At 43.5% G+C, this 25,794-nt stretch overlaps 1 protein-coding gene across 1 annotated transcript in view; it reads right to left on the minus strand.

Moving 5' to 3' along the window:
- RNF152 (ring finger protein 152) overlaps positions 1–25,794 on the minus strand; it is a 433,790-nt gene that overhangs the window by 176,354 nt on the left and 231,642 nt on the right. The window lies entirely within an intron of this gene.

Genomic DNA, 25,794 nt, shown 5'->3' on the forward strand with positions numbered 1-25,794 from the left:
ATTGCTACGCAGATAGAAGATGCCTTGGTGATCCTGTCCTGGCCTCAGGTTTTTGGGGCTGGGGCTGATTCATAAGGCAAAGCAACAGGGAAGAAGTATGAGGCTGTGCATTCTAGCTCAGTCACTGAACAGATGAACAGCTATGATTCAAACTATTAAGCCTTTCATGAACACTATTCCCCCATCCCTGAGATGAGCAAAAGCTGGTTTGAGAACATCCACAATACAGTGGTGAATTTTGCCCATAATTTTCTTTTCTTCTTTTTTATCTTATTGCTGAAAGTATTACATAAGTTCCCCCATTGACCTCTTCCAGTCAGCTCCCACCTCCCCCCAGGCCCTCACTACCCCATTGTCTGTGTCCCCAGGTTCCATATTTTTCATTTTGTGAGTAGGTTTTATACATAACCACCAATGAGACAAGCCACTCTGCTTATATTTCTGTTCTATTGGCAAATCAAATATGCACAAACAAATATGTACAAATGTATACCAAATATTCACAGCTCATCAACACTGGATGAGCTCAAAGAAGGCTGGGACCATATATTACTCATCTTCCCTTTCCCCACAATAGCTAACATGGTCCTTTGCATACAGTAAATGCTTAACAAGTGCATTATGGGTACATGATAATAGGGTGTTTCTTTCTTTGACATCCTATTACTAAAAGATATCTTACACAATTTTCCTTGCAATTGAGGACAAATCGTGCATAAAATAGTTTTCTGCATGTCGTGGTTATAGTAGTGGTTCTCAAGTTTTCATGTGTGTTAGAATCACTAGGAACACTTCTTAAACAATATCTTGTTGGGCCTTACCCCACTTTGACAACTCTGGTGTATAGCCCCTCTCTATCTCTCTCTCTCTCTCTCTCTCTCTCTCTCTCTCTCTCACACACACACACACACACACACACACACACACACACACACCCCAAAACTAGATTATCAGCCCATTTGCACTGGGGCCCACCCCACCCATCCAGTGGTGTTGTGAATCTCTTTACAAGTACAAAAGACAGTTTGGCCGAAATGTGTGAGAAGGCTGATGTGGGTCTGGGAACCAGAAGGATATGCTTTATGCTTTTTACGTGGTTCACTAACAGCCAGGCCAATTCTTACCTTCAACTTTAACATACTAACCCTTCCCTCCCATGAAAGGGAGTTCTCTTACATCCTCTTCAAAGGTAAGATGTGATGTAAAAATAAACTTAGAAAAGCAAAACTATGAACTGGAGTCCAAACTAGGCTCTAAAAAATAAGTTATTTGAATGTGGGCAAATTAACCCCTATAACATTCTCCCTTTCTGTCACTAGCCCTGAGGCTAATGTTGTGACTATTTCACTTTGTGTTGGATCGTTGGGGAGCACATGAGACTTGGTTGGAAAGTTTGTAAGGAGGACATTCTGATAAAAGGGAAGTGTGTGGAAGGCCGCCTGCCCTGTTTATCCGAATTCCGACTTAGGGGAGATTTAGGGGAGTGTCCAAGGTGGCACCCCTAGTTATTCCTTGACCTTTCCAAACTAGTCTGTGATTGTGCAGACCCCTGGGTGTTTACTGGAATCCTTATGCTTAATCCCTGGACGCCCTTTCCTAGAGGACAATGTACTAGTAAACACCTGTGTCCTCCCAAGATTATTCACCCTGCTGATGGTATCTAACGATAAACTTTATCTCAAACTGCTGTTACCATAAAAGGCTAACGAGGCAGGCTATCCAGGCTGCCTGGTTGCTAAGGCCGGGCCTCCCTTTCCCAGCAAACATTGTGTCGGAGTAATCCATTCATCCATTGCTTAGGTCTGCTGGCCAGCCCCAGCATTACATGTGTTAAAAACTGGGAACAGCTGTTATCCTAACCACAGGGGGTATCATGCCCCACATCTTGCAAGTGTGGTACCCATGATACTGGGCATGAAGTGATTAAACAGAACTTCCTGGAGCTTCCAGTCCCCTGGAGGATGTTTAATGGTGTCATATAGGAAGTGTGAGAGAAACACAGAATAGGAGGTCCATTTCAGCTCACATTCAGCTGAAAAAGACTCTTCCCTCCAAATGAGTTTTTACATTCCCTTTCCACTGCCATGGTTTACCACAAACACTGGTCCCTCTGAAAAGCAAGCACCATCCCCACCAGACAGAATGCAGAGTGTGTGATCAGGTTCAAGTTAGGCAAGAGAGCTGTGAAATTACTCAGCCATTCCTCTGTTAACAGGCAAAGCAGCTAGCCTATAATATACCTATTTGAGGGAAACAGCAGAATCTGTAGAAATCAATTAAGACTCTACCTAAAACTGTATTCTGAACAAGAACACAAGCAAAGATAAAAATTAGCAATGAACTTTCTGAATCAAAAAAGTAGACTATCTCAACATGGCATCTAGCAAAGGCAAATTAGAGTGGCTCACACAAGAACAAATCTATAAATCCTGAAAACAAAATTCAAACAAACCCAAATCAGTGAAAGCACATTGCTTAAGGGTTGTTACTACTTCACTAGTGACCCAGAACCAGACCCTGATATCAGAATTCACAGTATGTCCTTTATAGTTCTGGAACTACATGAACATATACACTTTAGAAGTAGTTCTTTTTTCAGATGGACTCATTCTCAAATTTATTTGCCATCTCCATAATAGAGTTAAAGAACTTTCAAAATATTTTTATGTATAAATATCTGAATTTGGGAGGCTTCTGCTTGAGTCTAAAGATCAAGGTTCTGCCATATGGAGTGGACAAAATTAGAAGAAATCCTTTTTCTTCTGTCTCTGGAGATTTATGTTGTGCCAAAACCATGAGCACTTAATTTATAGTATATGTAGTCCTATATAATAAAAGGCTGATATGCAAATGGACTGAACTGCAAAACGACCAGTCGCTATGATGCACACTGACCACCAGGGGGCAGACACTCAATACAGGAGTTGCCCCCTGGTAGTCAGTGCACTTTCATGGGGGGGGGGGGGGAGCCGCAGCTGAGCCAGAAGCTAGGCTCATGGCTGGCAAGCACAGTGGCGGTGGCGGGAGCCTCTCTCACCTTTGCGGCAGTGCTAAGGATGTCCAACTGCCAGCTTAGATCCGCTCCCTGCAGGGAGCGGGCCTAAGACATCAGTCAGACATCCCCTGAAGGGTCCCAGACTGCAAGACGGCACAGGCCTGACTGAGGGAGCCCCCCAAGCTCATGAATTTAGTGCACCAGGCCTCTAGTTAACTATAACAACCCAAAGCAATTTTTCTTAAACATTTTTTCCTGAGTCAGGAAACTGGCAAATCCTGCCCCATGTGTTGGCTATACTCTTGGTTTTGTAAGGACTGCCAGATGGCTGATGATGAGGGAGTTTCTTCCACTTTAATACTTTAGCTACTGTGGTCACCTTCCTAGTACCCATGATGACAAGAGCTACTGCCCATCCCAGAAAGCCTTAGGCCACTTCTCTGGGAGTATTAACTCTCAAAATCCACTAAAACTACTCATAAATCTTTTCTAATTTTTCAGAAGGACTGGATCCTACCTTTTCTTTTATTATTTCCATTTCTCCTCCTTCCTCCCTATCACCTGTTTTGTTACTATTGCTGCATAAAAAGACATTTCAAACTTAGTGCTGTAAAAGGACAACTGTTTGTGCTCACAGATTCTGTGGGTCAGGAATTCATGAAGGATACATCAATGACCTCCTCTCTGTTTCATAAAGTCAGGACCTTAGCTGGGGTGACTCAAAGGCTAGAGGTGACTTACCCAAAGGCTGGTCAATACTGGTTACAAGTAAGAGGTCAGATGGAGCTGTCAACAAAACCTCTTCATGGCTGCTTGAGCTTCCTCACATCATGGGGGCTGAGTTCCAAGAGTAAACATCAGAAGAAAACCAGGCAGAAGCTGAATCACCTTTAATGACTTCAGACATCACATAGCACTACTTCCACAGTGATCACAAGCTTTCCTATAATGAAGATGAAGAAAAACAGACTCTACCTCTTGATGGGAAAAATGTCAGAGCTATATTGTTAAGAAGAAATAATGTTGGAAAATATAATCAGCAACATAATCTATTGTCCTATATAATAAAAGGCTTTCTTCTACCCTGCCTCCTCCCTCTGTTCCAGGAATCACTTTTGGTTCTACTCACCATTTCCCATTTCCTTTCTCTCTTCCACTCCTCCTCCCCTTTATAAAACATGTTCTTATTTTATAGATATATTACTCTTCTCTGAAATTCAGTTTTATCCCTACCACACAGTACTTTCAGAAGTAAGTTACTATTTCATTAAAACAACTAGCAAAATATCTGACATATAACAGGCATGTAATATTTTTATTGAGGTACAATCAACATGCAATAAACTGTATACATTAAAGTATACAATTTAATGTTTTGACATATGTATACACTCATGAAACCATCACCACAATCAAGATAGTGACTATATGTTCACCCCAAAAGTTTTCTTGTACCCCTTTTTAATACTTCCCTCCCATCCCTGCCTATCCATTCCCAACTCCAAACAACTATTGATGTGGTTTCTACAAATTGGTTTGCATTTTCTAAAGTTTTATATATATGGAGTCAAACAGTGTGTACTTTTTGTGAAGGTGGAGAAGATCTGGCTTCTTTCACTCAGCATTATTTTGAGATTCACTCATGTCATTGCATACATCAATAGTTCATTGCTTTTTATTGAGCAGTAGCATTCTATTATCTACACTAATAAAAGAGAAAAATGGTAATTGGCGTACGACGCTACCCTTTTCATTGGCTAATCAGGGCTATATGCAAATTAACTGCCAACTAAGATTGGCAGTTAACTGCCAACTAAGATTGGCAGTTAACTGCCAACAAGATGGCGGTTAATTTGCATATGTAGGCACAATGCAGGGAGGCGAAAGGGAAAGCATAAAGAAGCCCCCTGCCACTGACAGTGATCAGAAACCCAGGGGGGAGCTAAGAGCTTGGGGGCAGCTCTTTGCCCTGCCCCCCAGCCATGATCAGAGAATCAGGTGCCTTTTCCGCCCTGGCCAGTGATAGCAGGAAGTAGGGGTGGAGCCAGCGATGGGAGCTGGGCACGGTCGAAGCTGGCAGTCCCAGGAGCTAGGGGTCCCTTGCCTGGGCCTAAAGCGGAGCCCACGATTGCGGGGCTGCTGCAGCTGTGGGTCCCCGCTGCCCAGGCCAGACGCCTCAGCCAGAGGCGTCCTGCAGGGGCAGGGGTGGAGCCCGCGTGATCACGGCGCCCCCCGCTGCCACTGCAGATCCCCGCTGCACGGGCCGGACGCCTAGGCCAGAGGCATTAGGCCTGGGCAGGGGCGGAGCCTGCAACCGCAGGGAGCTGGGGATCCCCTGCCCAGGCCTGATGCCTGGGCCAGAGGCATCAGGCCTGGGTGGGGGGCGGAGCTGGGGACTGGGGAGATATGATGGTCCCCTTGCCCAGGCCTGAAGCCTGGGTCAGAGGCGTCAGGCTTGGGCGGGGGGTGGAGCAAGCAATCAGAGGGAGATGGGGGTCCCCTGCCCAGGCATGATTCCTGGGTCAGAGGCCTCAGGCCTGGGCGGGGGCCAGAGCCAGTGATCGGGGGGAGATGGGGGTCCCCTGTCCAAGCCTGACACCTCTGGCGGAGGCGTCAGGCCTGGGCAAGGGGCCGATCAGGCGATCGGAGGGTGATGGGGGTCTATGCCTCTGGCCGAGGCATCAGGCCTGGGCAAGGGGCAGAGCCAGCAATCGGAGGGGTCTGGGGGTCCCCTGCCCAGGCCTGATGCCTGGGCCAGAGGCATCAGGCCTGGGCTGGGGGCAGAACCAGTGATGGGGGGAAATGAGGGTCCCCTGCCCAGGCCTGACACCTCTGTCAGAGGCATTAGGCCTGGGCAAGGGGCCGATCCTGCGATTGGAGGGTGATGGGGGTCAACGCCTGAGGGCTCCCAGTATGTGAGAGGGGGCAGGCTGGGCTGAGGGACACACCCCCACATACACACCCAGTGCACGAATTTCGTGCACCGGGCCCCTAGTCCTACATAATAAAAGCCTAATATGCTAAGTGTCCGGTTGACTGGTTGACCATTCAACCAATCAAAGTATAATATGCTAATGATATGCTAAGGCTGCTCAACTGCTTGCTATGACATGCACTGACCACTGGGGGGCAGACAGTTGACCGGTCAACCAGTTGCTATGACATGCACTGACCACCAGGGGATAGATGCTCCAACCAGTAGGTTAGCTTGTTGCTGGAATCCAGCTGATCGGGACTGAGCAAAATGGGCCAGACATGCCCTGGAGCCCTCCCATGGTCCCTTGCCAGTTGGCCAACCACGCACGTCCCTCTCCGGCCCCCCAATCATGCACCAGTGGGGTCCCTTGGCCTGGCCTGTGCCCTCTTGCAATCCAGGACCCCTTGAGGGATCTCAGAGAGCCAGTTTTGGCCTGATCCCACAGGCCAGGCCGAGGGACCCCACTGGTGCACAAAGTTGTGTGTTGGCCCTCTAGTATTGATATAATGCTATTTGTTTATTCATTCACCTATTGGTCTGCTCAGGCTGCCATAACAAAATGCCATAGACTGAGTGTCTTGAACAACAGAAATTTATTTTCTCACAGTTCTGGAAGCTGTAAGTTCATGATCAGGTGCCAGCAGGGTCAGATTCTGCTGAGGACTCTCTTCCCGGTTTACAAATGGCTTTTTCCCATTGGGTCCTCACATGGTGGAGAGTACAAGTGAGTTCTCTGCTATCTCTTCTTCTAAAGGCACTAATCCTATCAGATTAGGGCCCCCACCCCTATGACCCCATTTAACTTTAATTATTTTCTTACTCTAGATATTAAAGATTAGGGCTTCAACATATGAATTTGGAGGACACACAATTCAGTCCATAGCAATTAATATGTTGATGGACATTTGGGTTTTTTGCAGCTTTTGGCTATTACAAGTTAAGCTGCTAGTAACATTTGTGTATGGTCTTATATAGACATATATTTTCTTTCCTCTTGGGTAAATACTTAGGAATGGGATAGCTGGAATCATATGGTCGGTATATGTATTTGGTTTTTTTTGTATGTTCGTTTGTTTTTTAAATGACTAAACTGTTTTCTGAAGTCTTTTTACCATTGTATGTTCCCACTAGCAGTGTGTGAGAATTCTATTTCCTCACTGACCCTTGGTATTCTCAGTTTTTTTCATTTTAGTCATTACCACAGGAGTGTTATAATATTTCACTGTGGTTTTAGTTTGTAATATCTTAATGACTAATCATGTTGAAGCATCTTTTCATGTACTTATTTGCTACCCATATATCTTATTTGGTGGTGGATCCAAATGTATTTGCCCAGTTTTAATTGAGTTGTTTGAGTTTTATTTTTATTTCTAGATACAAGTCCTTTATTAGGTATATGCTTTGCAAAGATGTTTTTCCCAGACTGTGGCTTATCTTTTCTTTTTCTTAACAATGTCTTTTGAAGGGCGGGAGGCTTTTTTAAAAATTTTTTATCAAGTCCAATTCATCAATTTGTTCTCTCATAGATTGCGTCATTTCTAAGAAACCTTTGCCAACTCAAGGTCACAGAGACTTTCTTCCATGTTTTCTTCTAAACCTTTTATAATCTTAGGTTTTACATTTAGATCTATAATCCATTTTGGGTTTATTTTTGTACATTGTTAGGTATGAATTGACATTCTTTTTCTTTTCTTTTTCTTTTATTGGCATATGGATTTATTATTCTTGTGCCATTTGTTGAAAAAGGCTTTTTTTTTTTTTTTTTTTACTACATCACCTTTGAGCCTTGTTGTGAGTTAAACCATGTCTGACAAAAATATATTTTCAAGTCCTAACCCCCAATACCTGTGAATATGACCTTATTTGTCTATAAGGTCTTTGTAGATGTACTGAAGTTGAGATGAGGTCATACTGGTTAGGATGGGCCTTAATACAATGCCTGGTGCCTTTATAAGAAAAGGGAAATTTGAACACAAAAACAGAGACACAGAGAGGAGAATGTTATGTGAAAATGAGCCAGAGATTGGAGTAATGGATCTATCATCCAAGGAGAACCAGGGTGGCCGGCAACTGCCAGAAGCTGGGAAAGAGGCATGGAATGAATTCTCCCTCGGAGCCTTCAGAAGGAACCCTGGCCACACCTGGATTTCAGATGTCCTGAACTGTGAGAGACTACATTTCTGATGTTTTAAACCTCCCAGTTGGTGGTGATTTGCTATGGCAGCCCTTGGGAACAATCCTTGTATATTACATTTACAAAGATATATTTTACATTAAAAAAATAAGTATGAATCCTGTATGCCCATCAATTTGGCTGGATCTATAACATACACTCATGTGTATTAATTAATTAACTAATTTGGGTGTTCATTTTGTGTGATTGTGGGTTTTTTTATTTCAACTCAGCTATTTCACGTTTTGAGTGTGTGGAGGCCTCAGAAGATGCCCTGTTGTCTAACAGGTCGCAGGCAACAACAGTCCTCTCCAGCTGATTTGGCAGCCTGTGAGCAGCTCTCAGGCTCCAGGCAGGGGGTAGGGAGGAACAGGTGACCAGATGGCTGAGCAGAGACCCATCCATTCCCAGGACCCCATTGATGTGGGCAGTGCAGAGAGAATGCAGAGAATGGAGAAAGGTTTGTGCCTGCGGAAAACAGCACTGAGTGCCATTGGTCCGCAGGCACCACAACGAAAGGACAGCGTACAATGCAAGTGCCTTGTCAGTGAGTTCCCTCTTTCTGTGGGTGCAATGCTGCACTGCAAAATGGAAGCATTAACCTTCAAAGAGCGGGCTGCATGACTTCCTCTATCTCTTGTACTTAACATTCCCCAGCTGCCCCAGGAACCCATGCAATTCTCTGTGTTTCCCTCCCAGGCCCATATGCTGTGAAATTCACTCATCCTAATTACTATTCTTCCCTGGCCGACCGAGGGGCACTAACTGTCTGACCTGGCATTTACCTCGAGGATTAGCTTTATCAACCTCACATTTTTATATTTGCCAGTGGCTTCTTGGGACTTCGACTGTTGGATTATATGATGGTGCAAGATGAGATTCTCAAATGAGGGGCATTACCTGAGGATGAATATTAATTACCCCCAAGAGGGGACACAGGGTTTCATCAGCATGCTCCAGGCTGACATCACTACTGCTGAGCTACAGAGCAGGGAGGGGAGAAGGAAACTGCTGACTATTGAGCACCTACTGTACGCAGACACGGTGCTAGGCACTTTCACTCAAATTATTTTACACACATTGAAACAAGCAAAGCAGAGACCTAAAACCAGAAAAGGATGTGAAGCCATGTGTGATGTTGATGCCCTTGGCTCCCCTGGATATTAGAACATATAATGAGCTCTGAACTCATTCTGAACCACCGATTATTAATATCCCTTCTACATGTACGTCCTGGAGGAGTGAAGGTGGCCTTCACAGAGGACAGTGTAACCAGGTGAGGACAGCTGACATGAGTCATCTGAGAAAGAGTAAGTGATCATGCTTTCAAAGTTCCAGTCTAACATTCTTTCTAGAAATCCTAATTTCACTATATATGTAAGGATTTTTGTAAAAATGGGTGTATTGGATAGGACTTCATTATCAGGGGCCTAGGTTCATCTCCTCTCAGAGGATCAAGAGGCTATTTCCGGAGGACAATGGCATGCTGTCAGATTTACAGTGTGTCCCTTCCCCCAAACCCGGTACAAATTCTCTGTAAACTCAAGGCCACTTACCACATCCGGACTCCCACATGGATCTAAGCATATGCCATGTACACCGCAGGCACACTGGGCAACCTGATTATTTATGGGACTTGGCAGAGAAGTCTTCGTCAGGGTGTTTAGTCACAGTCTGTGTGACAGCACCCACTGTGACAGTGAGCAGTAAAGTGAATAATCGTATATCCGACTTGGAAGGTCAATTCCTGCTCATATTTCTAATTTTTAAGTACACCATTATTGAGGGCCTCTCCGTGGTATAGTTTCCTACTGTGAAGGTTGACTGTTCATTACTCAAAGTTGTTCTGTTGTTACAGATGTATAATTATAGCACAAGCAGAAATCGCTGTCCTGCAATCCCTTTCTTTTAAAGAAAAATGATGAGGTTGTTTTGTTTTGTTTGGCAGGGGGTGCTCTTTTGGGTTCTTGAAATGGAAGGCTAATCTCTCCCTTTTCCTCTCAATGATTTCCACATTGTGAAGTTCACTGATAAATATTAAGGTTCCATTACAATATAAATTGGTTGTGATCAACCATGGTTGGTTTGTTTCCCTCCTGACTAAATACTCTACTATGAAGGAAAGGAAATTATGGGACCCTCCCATTTTATCTCAAAGAGAAAAAAAAAGACACTTGAGGGTGCAGAAATAGGAACTCACAGCACAGAAGTCTCTGTAGCAGCGGTTCTCAGACTGTGGGTCACGACCCCTTTGGGGGTCGAATGACCCTTTCACAGGGGTCGCCTAAGACCATGCGCCTAAAACACATATATAATTACATATTGTTTGTGTGATTAATCACTATGCTTTAATTATGTTCAATTTGTAACAATGAAATTGGGGGTCATCACAACATGAGGAACTGTATTAAAGGGTTGCGGTATTAGGAAGGTTGAGAACCACTGCTCTATAGGCTCCTTCTAACCAAAGATACATTAAACTTAAAAATGCCAATACAGGGGAAATGCGACCATCTAAATGAGGGTCACGTCAGCTGTGTTGCTTAACCATCCTTGGCACAGTTTTCCAATAAGGCCCAAATTAATAAACTAGATAAAAAGCAAGCTAAAGTAGATAGATTATTTTTATATTCTATATATCGACTAGCACACTTGGGAGCCTAAATTATTGAATACTACTCATAAGACTGTTCAAGGGATGACCACATATCCTTTTTCTTTCTAAGTCTTTGCTTGTAAATGGCATGATTACACATGCCCGTGTTCTAAGAGTTGGCTCAGCATAGTACAGTATTCAGCTGTTTGGCCAAAGTTCCATTCTGCAGGACAGAACTCTCTCTCCAAACTGAAAAGAATGGTGAGGTCCATGTGCAGTCACTCTGTGCCGGAGACCAATTCCAGCATGTCATAATTTCAAGAGTTTCATCGACAGGTTGATGAGACTTGGGGACTCAACAGGGTTGAGTCACACATGTAGCCACCTGCATCTGGGAATGGCTAAAGGCATTTCCCCAAACCTGATAGGATACATTAAATTGATTGTGGCTGCCAGACAGTTAAAGGGCATCTTAATCTACATGTTATTGCCTCCTACTGGCCAAACACCTGAACAGCCGTAGGCTAATTCCCCCATTCTGACAATGGCCTCTGTACCATTGAAGTGTGTATCTCTGCCTCGCCTCAGGACAAGTTGTGTTAATAAAAAGCATGGGGTCCTGGGGACAATGACGAGAGAACCTAAGACCTTAGACTTAAGACCTTAGATCTTAGCTCCTTTAGCTAAGCTCCTCTGACCCCAATGCCTTTCAAAATTATATTTCGTCTCCAGACTCTTTATTAGTCCCTGGACTCTTTAATCTACACACAGCCTTCTCCAGATTTCCTGAACCCTTCTTGATGCTGGGACAAGAACCCCGGCAACTCTGGAGCTGAAAAAATCCACATCCATGTGGTAAACATTAGGGCTGTTCACCAATGTGCCAGTTCTCCCCCTCCCAGGTGCATAGTAGGACAGGTACACAGTAGGACTGCTCTTCTCCACCCTGCTATAGTGAGACTTGGCCATGTGACTGCCTGGAGCCAATAAAACATGAGCAGGGGCCTTTACAGCCAATGCAGAATTTGCCACATCCCCTGCCCCCTGTTGCTGTGATCTTTAATGTCGGTGCCAGGATGGAGCCCCTGTCCTGTTAGGTCTCAGAGTAACTATTACGTAGGCTCTTCTTGCAGGTTTGCAGCCTGAGATAGAGAGGAGAACTAACATACAATAGAGACACCAACCTTGGTAGCATTAAAGCCAATGAGATTTTAGCCCTAGCCGGTTTGGCTCAGTGGATAGAGCATCGGCCTGCAAACTAAAAGGTCCCAGGTTCAATTCCGGTCAAGGGCATGTACCTTGGTTGCAGGCACATGCCCAGTGGGGTGTGCAGGAGGCAGCTGATCGATGTTTCTAACTCTCCCTCTCCCTTCCTCTCTGTAAAAATCAATAAAATTATATATATACATATATATATGTATATATGTATGTATATGTATATGTATATACACAATGAGATTTTAGTTACTTATTACTGCAGTGTAATTTAGCCTGATTAATTCAACAACAAAAATTAACTTCTCTGAAGAAAAGAAACTAACCAACTGGTATGAATGAAATGATGACTACTGATGCCTCATCAAAAACATATGTTCCCCAGTTGTTTTTCCATGAGCAAGAATGGATTTCATTGGCCATTTCAATTCACTTTCTTCCATTTCTCCTCAAAATTAACAGCATGCAATTCCAAGATTAGAGACATAAAGTGACACTTTACCCAGAGATAGACAGGCACACAGAAAATATGGCCATGTGACAATTTTGGAGTCATGCAGCTGCAAGTCAAGGAGCACCAAGGAAACTGGCAACCACCAGAAGCTGGGAGAGAAGCATGAACAGATACTCCCTCCGAACCCCCAATGTGGAACCACTTTGATTCCTACTGACACTTTGATTTTGGACTTCTGGCCTCCAGAACTCTATAAAAATAAATTCTTGAATTTGTTCCCACTCAGTTTTGGGCACTTCGTTATAGCAGCACTAGGAAATGAATACAGTGACTTTTAACTCCATTTTCTCCCACTCCTCTGCCTGCTTGGCATTTTTACAATGAGTCTTTACATGGTAAGTCTTGACCTGTTGGTCCTGCACATCCCTGCACTTTAAACCTTAAAGATTTCCAGGCCTCTTTCTGAGTTTAGTAAACTAAGGTATGGGCCTAACCTCTTCTTTCACCAAATAAACCCCATCAAGATCAAAAGCAATGTCTTGTTTGTCTTTTACTCCCTCCTTCTCAGAACTAGCACAACGCCTGGCTCACAGGGAGGCCTCTAAAATATTTGCTAAGAAAACTATAGAACAAACAGTGGCTATTACTCTTTTTCTTTCTGTACCTCTCATCTCATACTAAACAGTGATTTAGGACAACAGAATTAGTAAGTCTGTTGGTGTTGGCTCCTTTCATGGCCAATTACCAAATGATAAACTGGGTTCCTCTGGCAGCCAATCTAAATCAGTCCATCCCATAGATGGGTGCCAGCTATTTCATGGTCTATTAATGCCATTTCCATCCATGATTACATCAGGGCAAGCAAAGGAACAGCCATTCACCAGAGCCAGGCTTGGAGTGTTTGAACTAACAGAACATCATCAATCATTGAGGGCATACCAAGAAACCTAAGACTTAAGAGGCTTAAATCTTAAAAGTTAACCTGAAAAAGTGAGACACAGTGTGCAAATAGCCATGTCATCCATGATTGTGTACATGTACCCATTGCTTCAACAGAACTTAAGTTTATTCATTTGTTATTTGTCTTAATGAGCTGTCTCACAGATATGATATCTATTGGCTTCCATATACACTTGACTTTCTTTCCAAGCATAAGGCAAAGCCAATTTCTCATTGTGGCTGGGAAGGAGTCCTAATGACCTGAGAACCAGCACATTTCAATCTTGTGAGGATTAATTCTCTGAATTGAAATGCATCCAACACACAGTTTTCAGTCTCACATGCAGAAAAAGCCAATTTAAGGCCTTCTCCCAAACTTTTTAATGCCTATAAGGTTCTGCAGTCCACTTTATCATTTGAAATCATATCCCTTAAAGGCAAACAAATGGTCATTGAAACATCGCTTTCACCATTAATATTTGCATGTTTTAATTAGCTCAGCTGCTTGATCATGCCTTTAATTATCTCAAAGTATTTGCTGGCTTTCTATAGGTGTCAGGAAGAAGGCACCCTTCCCAGGAGTGGCTAGGAAATCTACGTATGCTTCAAAGTTCTGTGGCTTTCTGAGACAAGCAGTTCATCTTCTTATGCCCTTTCTACCACTAACTGTTAAATTTGAAGGCCCTGGTAATGCTGAATTCCATACTCATAGTAAACCTGAAACAAAAGAAAGTCAGCTAAAAGCTAGACCATGAATGTTTCTGTGCTCATTTCAGGAATGGACTGGTCACAAAGGCAGAGTAACCAACTGTCCCCCTTGGGTCCCAGAAAGGGTCTTATATTTCTCAGCATTTCCCCCGCAGATCAACTCTGAAAATGCAAATAGCCAAAAGGAGATAAATTATCTTCATTGAGACATTTTTATCCATTGCAGCATTGATTGGGGAAATTTTTGTAGAGCCAGGATGAAAAAGGCTTTGAGAAAGAAGACAGCTGAGTCCCTCAGAATCAAGAATGATATCTTGTTAAACAGCCAGAAGGCTGAAAATGTGTATGAGTAGAGGACAGAAGAGAAAAGAAATGTCAGTGGGAGGATGCCAGTAATGTAGCCAGCTCCTTCATAGTCATGCTTAGCATTGTCTCCACTAACTGGAAATGCCAGAGCCACCTGTGAAGACACCACATGAAGCCACCACCTATTAGGGTTCTGAAGAAGTAGGACATGAAAGGGAGGGGTTTGCATGAGGGAAGCATGCCTGGCCCAGGAGGCATGGAGGGGGGTGAGAGGCAGGGGAGAGAGTCAGGGACATGGAGGGACATTGAGGAACCTGCGAAATGAGAAACAGAGAGACCAGGCTCACCTCACTGTTGGGAGTCGGTGCTGGCGCTGATTTTATTGCTGGAAAGAGTGATTGGCGAGTAATTGGGGAAGTGACAAGAAGGAATTCAAAAGCAGGGCAGAAAGTGAGCAAAGCCACAGATTTTCTGCATAAAGTCCAGTGTTCCAAAACCTCTATAGTAGTATACTTCCAGGCCAGAGATCCTGACTGCCGCCTGCACCTGACCCACACTGTGGTGGACGTGTCCACATATCAGTTAGGAGTATCTGTCTGGGTTATACAAAAGTGTACCTCCAGTGGCCTATGCAAAGATTTATTTTTCTCACAAACAAGAGCTCTACTGTGTTGCCTCAAGTGACTCGATGGTGTCAAGGCCAATGTTGTTGCAATTCTCAGGTTATGAGATGGCAACTTCGCCTCCAGGGAGCAGCTCTCGCACTGCGCTCAAAGGCAGGAAGCCGGGGGACGTGGCTAGAATGGGTTCTCTGCTGGACCTCCCTCTTACCTGGGAGGAAAAACCTTCCCTGGAAAGTCCCGGCAGACTTCTTACATTCCTGCTGATCTATAGCACATTCCTGCCCTTAAACTAGGGACTATGCCCACATTCCCTAAAATAATAGATCCCCAGCTGATGCCTGTCCAAAATGGGTTACCCCTGCTCCTTCCTATGAGGGTGGAAGATGGGGCTGTGCCTGTGGAGGGTTCTACTTGTATTGTTGATGAGATCTGAGAGTAGACCAAGCGCTGCTGGGTCAGAGCAGAGCCATCAAGACCAGCATAAACAGGAGACAGCTGGGACTGCCTGTAGAGAGAAAAGCCTCCATCCCACACAGGCATCCTCTCTAAATTTAGAAGCAGGAGCCAGCCTTCCCAGAGGCTTCTTTGAAACTGTTAAGAAATTATAATTAGACTTTGTGCTTCTGCTAAGTCTTTCATCGCAGGAGCTCAGGGCAATTCCTTACACCATCTCATTAATCTTCACAACACCTTTCGAGGCAGCCAGCATCTATTGTCATCTTCATTTTCAGGATGAAGGAACTGAGGTGGAGGTACAGGTTAATGACTTGCTCAATGTCATTTGCTCAGTGAGTCACCAGCCAGCTGGGGATGGGACCAAAATTGATGGGTGAAAATAGCTATCTCACTCACAGGAGACCCTGGGCAAGTATGTGGAGGTCATTTACTTACCCAGATGGCATGAGCCCTGAAAGGTGACTTCATGGGAGGATGTCAGAGCTCTGAGCAAAGAGGCAAGAAGAACAGACTGAGAACAGTGACTCTCTGTCCAGGCACCTTAGGCAAGTCACTTGTAATTTCTGCACACATTCCTGATTTAAAAAAATAAGAATAATAATATCTACCTTCCCACCATGTGAGGTCATAGCAAGGAGATGCCGTTTATAAACCTGGAAGAGTGTCCTCACAGACACTGAATCTGCTGGGACCTTGATCTTGGACTTCCAGCCTCCAGAACTGCTGAGGAATACCCAGAAAACAGAAGTGTGCTGAATGAATGAATGAGTCTGAGCTCAATCTCCAAAGCACCTGTCATTAATATGTACGTGTTTTGACATTTTTTAAAAAAGGAATGGTATCTACCCCAACTATTTCACTCAGCTGGTTCAAAGACAAAAGGAATGTTTCCAATGAAACCAGGTGAACTCGCACATTTCATAAAGTCTAAGTCAACGGAGAGAGATGGTAAAACCTACTTTAAAAATCAGCCTGCTGCTCTTGGCTCACACAACAATCCTAAACTACAACCAATTATACAGGACTCTTCCCAGATGCCCATGAAGTTCCTTTCTGCTATTCAGTGTGCTATGAGCCTATTTTCAGCATACACTGTATGGAATATGCTACGCACGCAGGATGCAGACATAACTAGGATGTGACCCGTGTCCTCTAGGAAATACAGCCTGGTGGATAAGGTAGACAAATGAACCATGTATTTCACTGAGAGGCATAGTGAAATCAGACTAATAATAGAAAAGGGGTTGGGGGAGGAGCATACAGAGGAGGTTTGGGTTAGCCAGTGGGCTAGGGGGAGGGGGAGTGGGAGGGAGGGGAGGCAAATGGGCACCGGGGGACAGTGGATAAAAGCTGAAACAGGAAAATCCTCCGCTCTTCCTTCCCTTCCCAGAGTCCACCATTCTCCCCTCTGAGCAAAGTGAAGTCAAGGTGATAGAGCAGCAGAGGGCTGGAGGTTGGGTTGGCTTTGTTTACCTCTGTGAGCAAGGATATTTGCGGCAAAAACAGCTCCTCCGCGCACCCCAGCGCGTTTCTCTCTGCGGCAATCGTACTTTCTGCCGCAGGAGGGCGCTTGTCCTCCTCCGCTGCAGCCAGTGCCGCCCCGCCTCCAGCTGCATCTGGCTGCGGGGCGGTGTGCCTCCAACACTTGCATCCTAGAAGCAATGCCTTGGCAGCTGGAACACCTGCAAGACGTGATCACAGGCACGCCCAACTCCTCACGTTTTATCTTTGTTAAACGAGCCAGGGTAGATGTTCCAAAACAATTACTCTCCCATCAACAGGTACGCCGCAAGGACAATAACGCATACAAAATTCCCAGGGAACTATTGGAAGAGTGGCTATCAGAGAAAAAGCAGCTCAGATTCATTAGGAGGTGGAAATCGGTTCTCTGGCCCTGGCTGGGAGGTCTCCCGGGTCCCAGGTTTAAAGTAGGGTGGTAACCAATTGACATAGCAGGACACTGCCCCTTCTCAGGGACAGCAGTGTGGTGCTAAGGGAGCCCAAAAAGGGAGAAGAAAAGGACTTCCAGATCTGAGACACGACAGAAAAGAAAAGCAGTCGCCTTTAATCTATTTTTGTTTTAACAATTAATTGTTAAAATACCTGAAAGAAATAAACTCTTCCGGATGGCTCTGCACCAGACAAGAATTCCTAAATTGTATTAACTGGGCTGTTTCCCCAAAGTCCCTTTGTTCTCTCCACACCCTTGTGTGAGCATATCCATCCACCATCACCTTGTATCATTTGCCCCCAATGAATTAGAAAGAAGGTTTTATGATAAGGCGGGATGAAACTCTGACAGCCAATCAGGACACTTGCCCTCAAAAGTCCCCCTCAGAATTAATGGAAGACTATTTCATTTGTTTGTTTGCCTGTTTGTTTTTGCCTCCTAAGAATAATTAAGTCCATGGTTTGGGGTTACCCCCTGGATTGAAGCATCTTTTTGGGTAAAAAGAGCCTCCTTAAACTTTGAGATGAACAAGAACTATCACAGCATGTAGAAACCAAAATTACAGCAAGCTAAAATTATCCCCTTCTCATAAAGGAAAAGGAATCTCAGATGATGAGAAAAATTTTTTGAACAGTCTAATAATTACACATTAACACCCAAAATAGATCTTAAATTATCTGAGAGATTCTTGAGCTAAGATCCCATAACTTGCTCTATAGTATTTGTCCAGCTTCACACCCACAATGTACTGTATATATTCATAGGCTCTGTCAAATGAGTGCATTATCATTATCATCTTCATCATCATCATCATCATCAGTTTATCAGCCAGATGCTGGCTCAGATAAAGCCCATCATTAAAAATTTCTAAGCCTAATTTTTCCTTTTATTTGCTGCATCTGGGTTCTATTGTTTGGCACACTTGCTGGGCCATGGACTGCAGATATGAAAGAAAACCTCTAGTCCCCTCCCCACAGCCTAACACTATGGATTAATCTGAATCAGCATAAATGGAACAGTGTTCTCATCTTAAGACTGAACTGAGAGCAAGATGAAGAATAATGAGTATTATGTGCTACCATTTATAATTTTTAAAAAGAATCATTAAATATACATTTACATGGAAATGAATTAGGAGACTACACATGAAACCTGGTTATACTGTGCTTATTTCTAGGGATTGAAACAGGAACTAGAACACAAGGCTGGAGAAGTTTACTTTTCACTGGATATATATATATATTTTAAATTTAACATATGACTCTATAGCAGTTATTTAAAAATTAATAAACTTGGGGGGGGAGTAATTATTATAAATACATTTCCTGATTTGCTACAATGACTGTAATTTTGAAACTAAATTAAAGTCCTTATGTTTGGGATAAATTATAATTAATGATCTGATATAAAACAATGATTTGGTACATTTGTTCTCATTTCCCTTTCTGTCTAAATAAGGGCAGTAGAAAAAAAGCATCTTGAATTAAAGAGAGGAAATTAAATTTACCTATAACATTTAAAAGAGGGGTTTGATAGGCATTCGGCTTCTCCATGCATTCCAACCCTAAAGTGCCTTTTCTGGCTGTCTTCTAATGCAGGAAGGAAGGAAGGAAGGAAGGAAGGAAGGAAGGAAGGAAGGAAGGAAGGAAGGAAGGAAGGAAGGAAGGAAGGAAAGAAGGAAGGAATTTCTGTTAAGCTTCCAGAGCTTGTTAGAAATGCCCCTTAGGGACATACAGCTGTCTTTGGAGTCTAATTACATATTGGCCCAGTGTGTTCTCGGCTGCATTTTGCTACCTGGGAAATGCCCAGAAAGATTGCAGACAGCGCACCAAGTAATGACACATTATACATTAATACATATATTCTGTTTTATAGAATTCCAACTCTGATGAATTTTGCAAGTGTGACAGAACCAAGACCCAAATCTGAAATAACCCCATGAACAGATGGACATGTTGCTGGAATTCATATCTGTGAACCCCCTGGTTACACCTCAATATTCTACGCCTTTCTAGATTTGATAACTAGGGGAATTCATTTCCTGGTAATAGACCATGGAAAGAAAATCCTTTCATTGCCCCCAAAGATGTGGGTAAGCAGATGCTCTGTGCTAGGGTTAGGACTTCTAAGGATGAATAGGACCTGCCATTTTCCACAGGAGGCCACCCACAACGCACAGTGAAGCCGGTGAGACCAAAGCCCCAAGACTGAGTTAATGCTCATGTTCAAGGTCCGCAGTTAGGTTCCTTTCCTTGCCTCAAAGAAACTGCTACTTGGCGTCATTGGTGGGGCTTGGCTTCTGGAGCTTAGGGGCTGACCTCTTTACTCTAAAGCAGTCCCTACAGTGGCCCTTTAGTGACTTAAATGTAAGTTAAGTCACTTTAGTTAGGCGGGGGGTGGAAGGTTTGCCCAAGGAGCACAGGGCTCTTGGGAGGAAAGAATGGAGACCTCCACCCCTTCTGGTTAAGGTTCCAACTGGTGTTTTGTATTCAGGGTTCTCAGCTGAGGCCAGATGCCCGAGGGCAGGAAAAGGGGGTTCAGGATGAGAAGTTCAACAAATGAAGGGAAGGAGACCATTCTAGAGACGTAGCCTGGATCCAAACATCCAGGCCTAATAGTTCCAACGCAAAGGCAGGGTCCACATGTCTGATGGTGCCAATACACATATTGAACCAGCAGATACAGCATCACAGTAATGAGGAGTGAGTGGCAGCGGCGGGAGAGGGAGGGAGACAGGGGCGGAGAGAGGAGAGAGAGATTGGCCTGAAAGAGCTCATCACTCAGAACCTTGGATCTCAGGTCCCCTGACAAAGCTGAACATGAGGATGCTCCCATTTAAAAAAAAAAAAATGCCCAAAGTTACCGCTGGAAGAATGGCAGCCCTGTGTGAAAAGGAAACACTTGAGAATCGTGTCAGCATCTCAGCATCATTCAACTGCTCCAGTCCCCATGCAAATGTATGTTGCTACCATACCAGGCTTCACCATCTAATGCTCTCTGCACAACAGAGAGCTGCGAGCCACGGAAACCGGCTCGGCTAACCTAAGCAAAAGGAAGCCAGGCGGCACACAAGCTCCATAGAATGTCTGAGCAACTGGGCTTGGACCATGGCTGAAACCCAGGAAGGATGGGCTGCAGGAAGAATGGCTCCAGTACAGGGCTGCTGGCACAGACACTCCAGGCCAAGGGGATGCAGAAGGTGAACACCAGGGACATTGCTTATCAGCTGACCCTGCATCTTTGCATAACCCCCTGGAGACTCAGTCCCAGGCTTGGAGGGTCAGTCTGGCAGAGGCTGAGTCCTGTCCCGCAGGCTGGCCGTCAAGTTTGTGGCGGGAGGAGGACCTGCCTCTCAGCCCCAGCATCCACAAGGTGCAGTGTGGGGAGGAGGCTCTGGAAATAGGGAGTGTGGTTGGGGCAGGCAAAAATGACAGTTGCATTACAGTTGATGTTGGAAGTGAGACAGACAGAAAACAAAGAGGAACAAACTCAACAGACAGCTCATCTCAACATCCACACAATTCATACAGCATCTGTCTTTAAATATGTACAGATGCTGTGATGAAAACAATGACTCTAACTTTCAGAGAAATCATGAGGAATAATATCTCCTTGGCTAACTACATGAGATACCTCCATGGAAAACCCAAAAATGTCAGTTCCGCCGGGCCTTTACAGTGTTATTGAGAGATTTTGAGAAGTGGGTTATCCAAAGCACACCAGAAAGGCACCTCAGAATTATAAGTCAAACAACTGTAATGCTAAGTACACGTTTAGTACAGCTAGCATATTAGAAATTAGTCAAATTTATGACATGGTAACGCTATATTTTAATGTAATATAGTCATATTCAGTTATACATTAGTGCCTATTTTATAGTCAACACGCACAGTACATTTATGTCAATTTTATGACCTTATCGCTTCTTGACCTTTTGGCTAAAATCAAGTGTACTTTATGACCTTGAACATAATTTTACCATTTATACGATTATAAAGGTTTGTAGATATAGTGATTTCATATGAATTACATATTCTTAGTCCTGTCCATGATTCCTCTGAAACAAGATTGTCACCTGCAAATCACTTAAGATTGGTCCTGCCTTCTGCAATAATCTGCATTATAGCCTAATTTCCAGAGACACAGTCAGAGCAAAAACAGAGGCCTGGCCATTTGTTATATTTTTGTATAAAACTTGTTTTTATTGTCATAATAAAATGTGTAGGTTTGTGGGCTGGGTTTCCCGTGAACCTGTAACTTTACAAAATTACACACTTCTTTGGATGTTTTCCAAAGTTTGCATTTTCTAAAAGAAACATGTTCTATCAATGTTTGGGGGCTGTGATGGGCATTTCTACTGACGAATATAGGGGAAGGCTATACTGAGTGTGTTCGGAAAGAGAAGATGGGTGGGGAACAGACCTGATGCTCACTACTCACCTGGGTTAACAGCTGACACCAAAGCTGGTGGAAATGGAGGGTTTCATAATTGGCCTTTTCCCAGCATCACTTACCCATTATGCTGCCCCCTAATGCTAACCTCCTGACAGCTCTCTATCAGTTTGATGCTCTGCTCAACCTTAGGCGTGAGTTGATAATATATTGTCAGTTGAGCATATAAATTGTCCTGAAATACTAGTATATATCAAATTTATCAAAGAAAAGCATGCTTTGCATTCTCATGATTGCAACAATCTAAAGGTCTACCTCCTGGTGTTGTGGGCTGAATTATGTACCCCACAATTCATATATTAAAGAACTAACTCCCAGTACCTAAGTGACTATGTTTGGAGATAATCTTTAAAATGGAAATTAAATAAAAATACGCTTATTTGGATGGTCCTTAATCCAATATGACTGGTGTCCTTATAAGAAGAAATGAGGACACAGACACCCAGAGAGGAAAGACCATGTGAAAACACAGGGAGAAGACGCCCATCTACAAACCAAGGAGAGAGGCCTCAGAAGAAACTAATACTGCCCACACCTTGATCTTAGACTTCTTGCCTCCAGAATTATAAAAATATAAATTTTATTGTTTAAGCCACCTCATCTATGTTACTTTTTTTACAGCAACCCTAGCTAACTAATAGTCTTAGGGAAACTTGAATAAATAGATACTCATCATTAGGACCAGGTAAAGGACCTTTCCAGTCTGAACTGGCCCTCCAGTCTTCTCACCACTCTCCCCCTGCACCCACACTTGAACTTGACCAAGCCCTTCATCTTTCCGGATTCCAAAAGTGGACTGAGCCCTTTGACCCCATGCTTCCCAAATCTTCCACATATAATCACTCAGAAACACAGGCTCTTCTATTTTATGGACGTGCCATCCTCTAGCCCAGCGGTTCTCAACCTGTGGGTCGCGACCCCTTTGGCGGTCGAACGACCCTTTCACAGGGATCGCCTAAGACCATCCTGCATATCAGATATTTACACTACGATTCATAACAGTAGCAACATTACAGTTATGAAGTAGCAACGAAAATAATTTTATGGTTGGGTCACAACATGAGGAACTGTATGTAAAGGGCCAGAAGGTTGAAAACCGCAGCTCTAGACCTTAAAGTTCTTATTTTGAGCAAGTAAACAGGGAAAGAGAGTGAGTGGCGAAGAAACACATCACTTCCACTCATATTCCATTTGTGAGAACTAGCCTTATGGTCCCACCTGGAAACAAGGACAGCTGGGCAACACAGACTCTGGCTGGGCTGCCAACTCCCACCAATTCAACTCTATGGAGGAACAGCACTCTTTGCTGGACAGCTGGCTGCCTCTGCCACATTCCTTTTATACCTGACCAGACTGTCACCAGCAGCTTTAGCCTGTTCTATTCCCCCAACTTCCCCACTCCACCTACCCAACCTTGCTCAGCCCGTGGGCATGTCCTGTTCTGACACTAGTCCTTCTAGGATCTTTGAATCTTAAGGATTCACCCTCTCACCACCATATTTGAGGATGTTGTCAATGTCTTCCCTTCTTCCCTTTCTGCAAATTACACTTATAAATTATACTTCTGAATTCTGAAAACCCCAGGAATCTGTCACAGTGAGTCCCCTAAAGGCCAGCCCTGGAGATGATGAGGATAAGGAGCAGAAAAGGCCACTGGTCTCTATCAGTCAGTCATTGGGGCAGGGAGAGAGGTTCCCTCAGAAGGGACACAGAGCTCCAGATGAGCTTGACTCACACACCCTGATTAACATCCACTCTGTAGGGCTGGTAGTGAGACCACAACGGAAAGGACACCCAGTGTTTTGATGAGCTCTCCCTCCAATGGGGAAGATGAACTTTTAAACACAATTATAAGGCAGTGTAACACACGCCGAAATGGAGGAGTAAAAAGGGCCTGCAAAGACATAGAAAGGCAGGGCCTACCTTTGCCTGTAAGTGGCAGCATTAAAGCCAAGGATGCACAGATGACAGGGGAAGGATGTGCATTCCAGACCAAGGGGAAATAACTGTCAGATATGACTGTGTGAACAGCCAAAAGCTGCAAAGAGCCCAAGTGTCCATCAGCAGATGAATGGATAAACAAAGAGTGGTCTATACATATGATGGAATATTATTGAGCCAAAAAAGGAAGGAAATCGTGACTTATGCTACTAAAGGGATGAACCCTGAAAAGATTATGCTGAGTGAAATTAGCCAGACACAGAGGACAGATACAGGGGCTGGCAAAAGGGGAAGGCAAAAGTAGGTTTACAGTTGTGAGTACACAAAACAGGGTTTATTTTGTGTTATTATTTATTATTATATTATTGATTTGTATTACAACTATAAGCCTCCTTTTGTCCACCCCTGTAATCCATGATTTCACTAACATGAAATATCTAGAATAGGCAAATTCATAGAGACAGAAAGTGAATTCGAGGTTACCAGGGCCTGAGGGAAGAGAGAATAAGGAGTTATTATTTAATGGGCACAGAGTTTCTGTTTGGGATGATGAAAAGTTTTGAAAATAGCTAGTGTTCATGGTTGCATGAACTCTGAATGCAATTAATGCCATTATATTGTATACTTTAAAATGTCTACAATGGCAAGTTTTATACGTTCTTGATATATTTTACCACATTTTAAAAATATATATGTAGTTGTGTGAAAGGGTATAGGAAAGAAGTTTCTTAATGATCTCTATTTTTAAACATGGAAAATCTAATTAAACATCAATTGGGTTCCTGACTATAGCCTGCAGCTTTCTTTGTTTTTTTTTTTTTCTTTTTTTTTTTTTTTTACATTAAAAAGGGAAGAACTGAGCTTGAAGATCAGAAAGGAAGCTACGCTCAAAAATCCAGCTACAGGGAGCTCCACCAAGATGTCTCCTTTTCAGTGGGTCAGCCATTGGTGGAAAAAGGGCTCTATGTACTTCAACTATGACTTTCCCCTTAAAAAAATATTTTTATTGATTTAAGAGCGAGAGGAAGGGAGAAGGAGAGAGAGAGAGAAACATGGATGTGAGAGGGAAACATCAATCGGCTGCCTTTTGCACGCCCCTTTTGGGGATTGAGCCTGCAACCCGGGCATGTGCTCTGACCAGGAATCAAACCCGAAACCTTTAGGTGCACAGGACAACGCTCAACCAACTGAGCCACACTGGCCAGGGCACTGTGACTTTCTTTTAAGTGTTCTTTTTATTAGGCAGTAGTCCATTAAATTAGATTTAATGAAGACTGATTTGATTGATGGACTAAGATCAAATAGTCATTCTCTCCAAAGACAATATAGGTTTGTGTCATTGATCCAAAACCCCCTCACATTTTGGCAACCATGTGACAAAATAATTTATAGCCTTGGTAAAAGCAGGCAATACTGTTGATCTGCAGAAATATCACCTCAGTCATTGCTGTGTAGCAGAGGTTCTTAACTGTTATTAAATCAGCTGTTCATTGCTTGACACATCACAAATTGAAACTACACACACAAATCACACGGCTGAACTTGAAAAGCCAAACCTGTTTTTATTGCACTAGAAATGGGATTTCATTCTGCTGAGGTTATCACATGGAAATAAAAAAAATGCAAAACATCCCTCCTTTTAAAAATAATAAATGGTATAAATCATCTCGACAGCTGACCATTCCACTGTAACATTCCAGTGAGTTTTTCACTAATAAGAAGCTGAATTAGATTAATAACTGTGCATTCTCCTACACATCTCACGGAAATTAATTTAGCTCTTCACATGTCTGAGCAAACTGCTTCAGAAACATTGATTACTGGATTCTTATCACACAAAAAAAACCACACACAAAAAAACATTTTCTTTACACCTATTTGCACACAGGGCTTTGCTAAGCACTTTCCAAGCAATTCAAACTGATGGGTTATAATCTAAAAATGCAGTTTTCCTATTAACAAGACAACCTGGAACTTGTTTAGTTAAGTGCCAAGCAGCACTGACTTC

This window comes from Myotis daubentonii, chromosome 8 (assembly GCF_963259705.1).
Source record: "Myotis daubentonii chromosome 8, mMyoDau2.1, whole genome shotgun sequence".
In the NCBI taxonomy this organism is placed as follows: Eukaryota; Metazoa; Chordata; class Mammalia; order Chiroptera; family Vespertilionidae; genus Myotis; species Myotis daubentonii.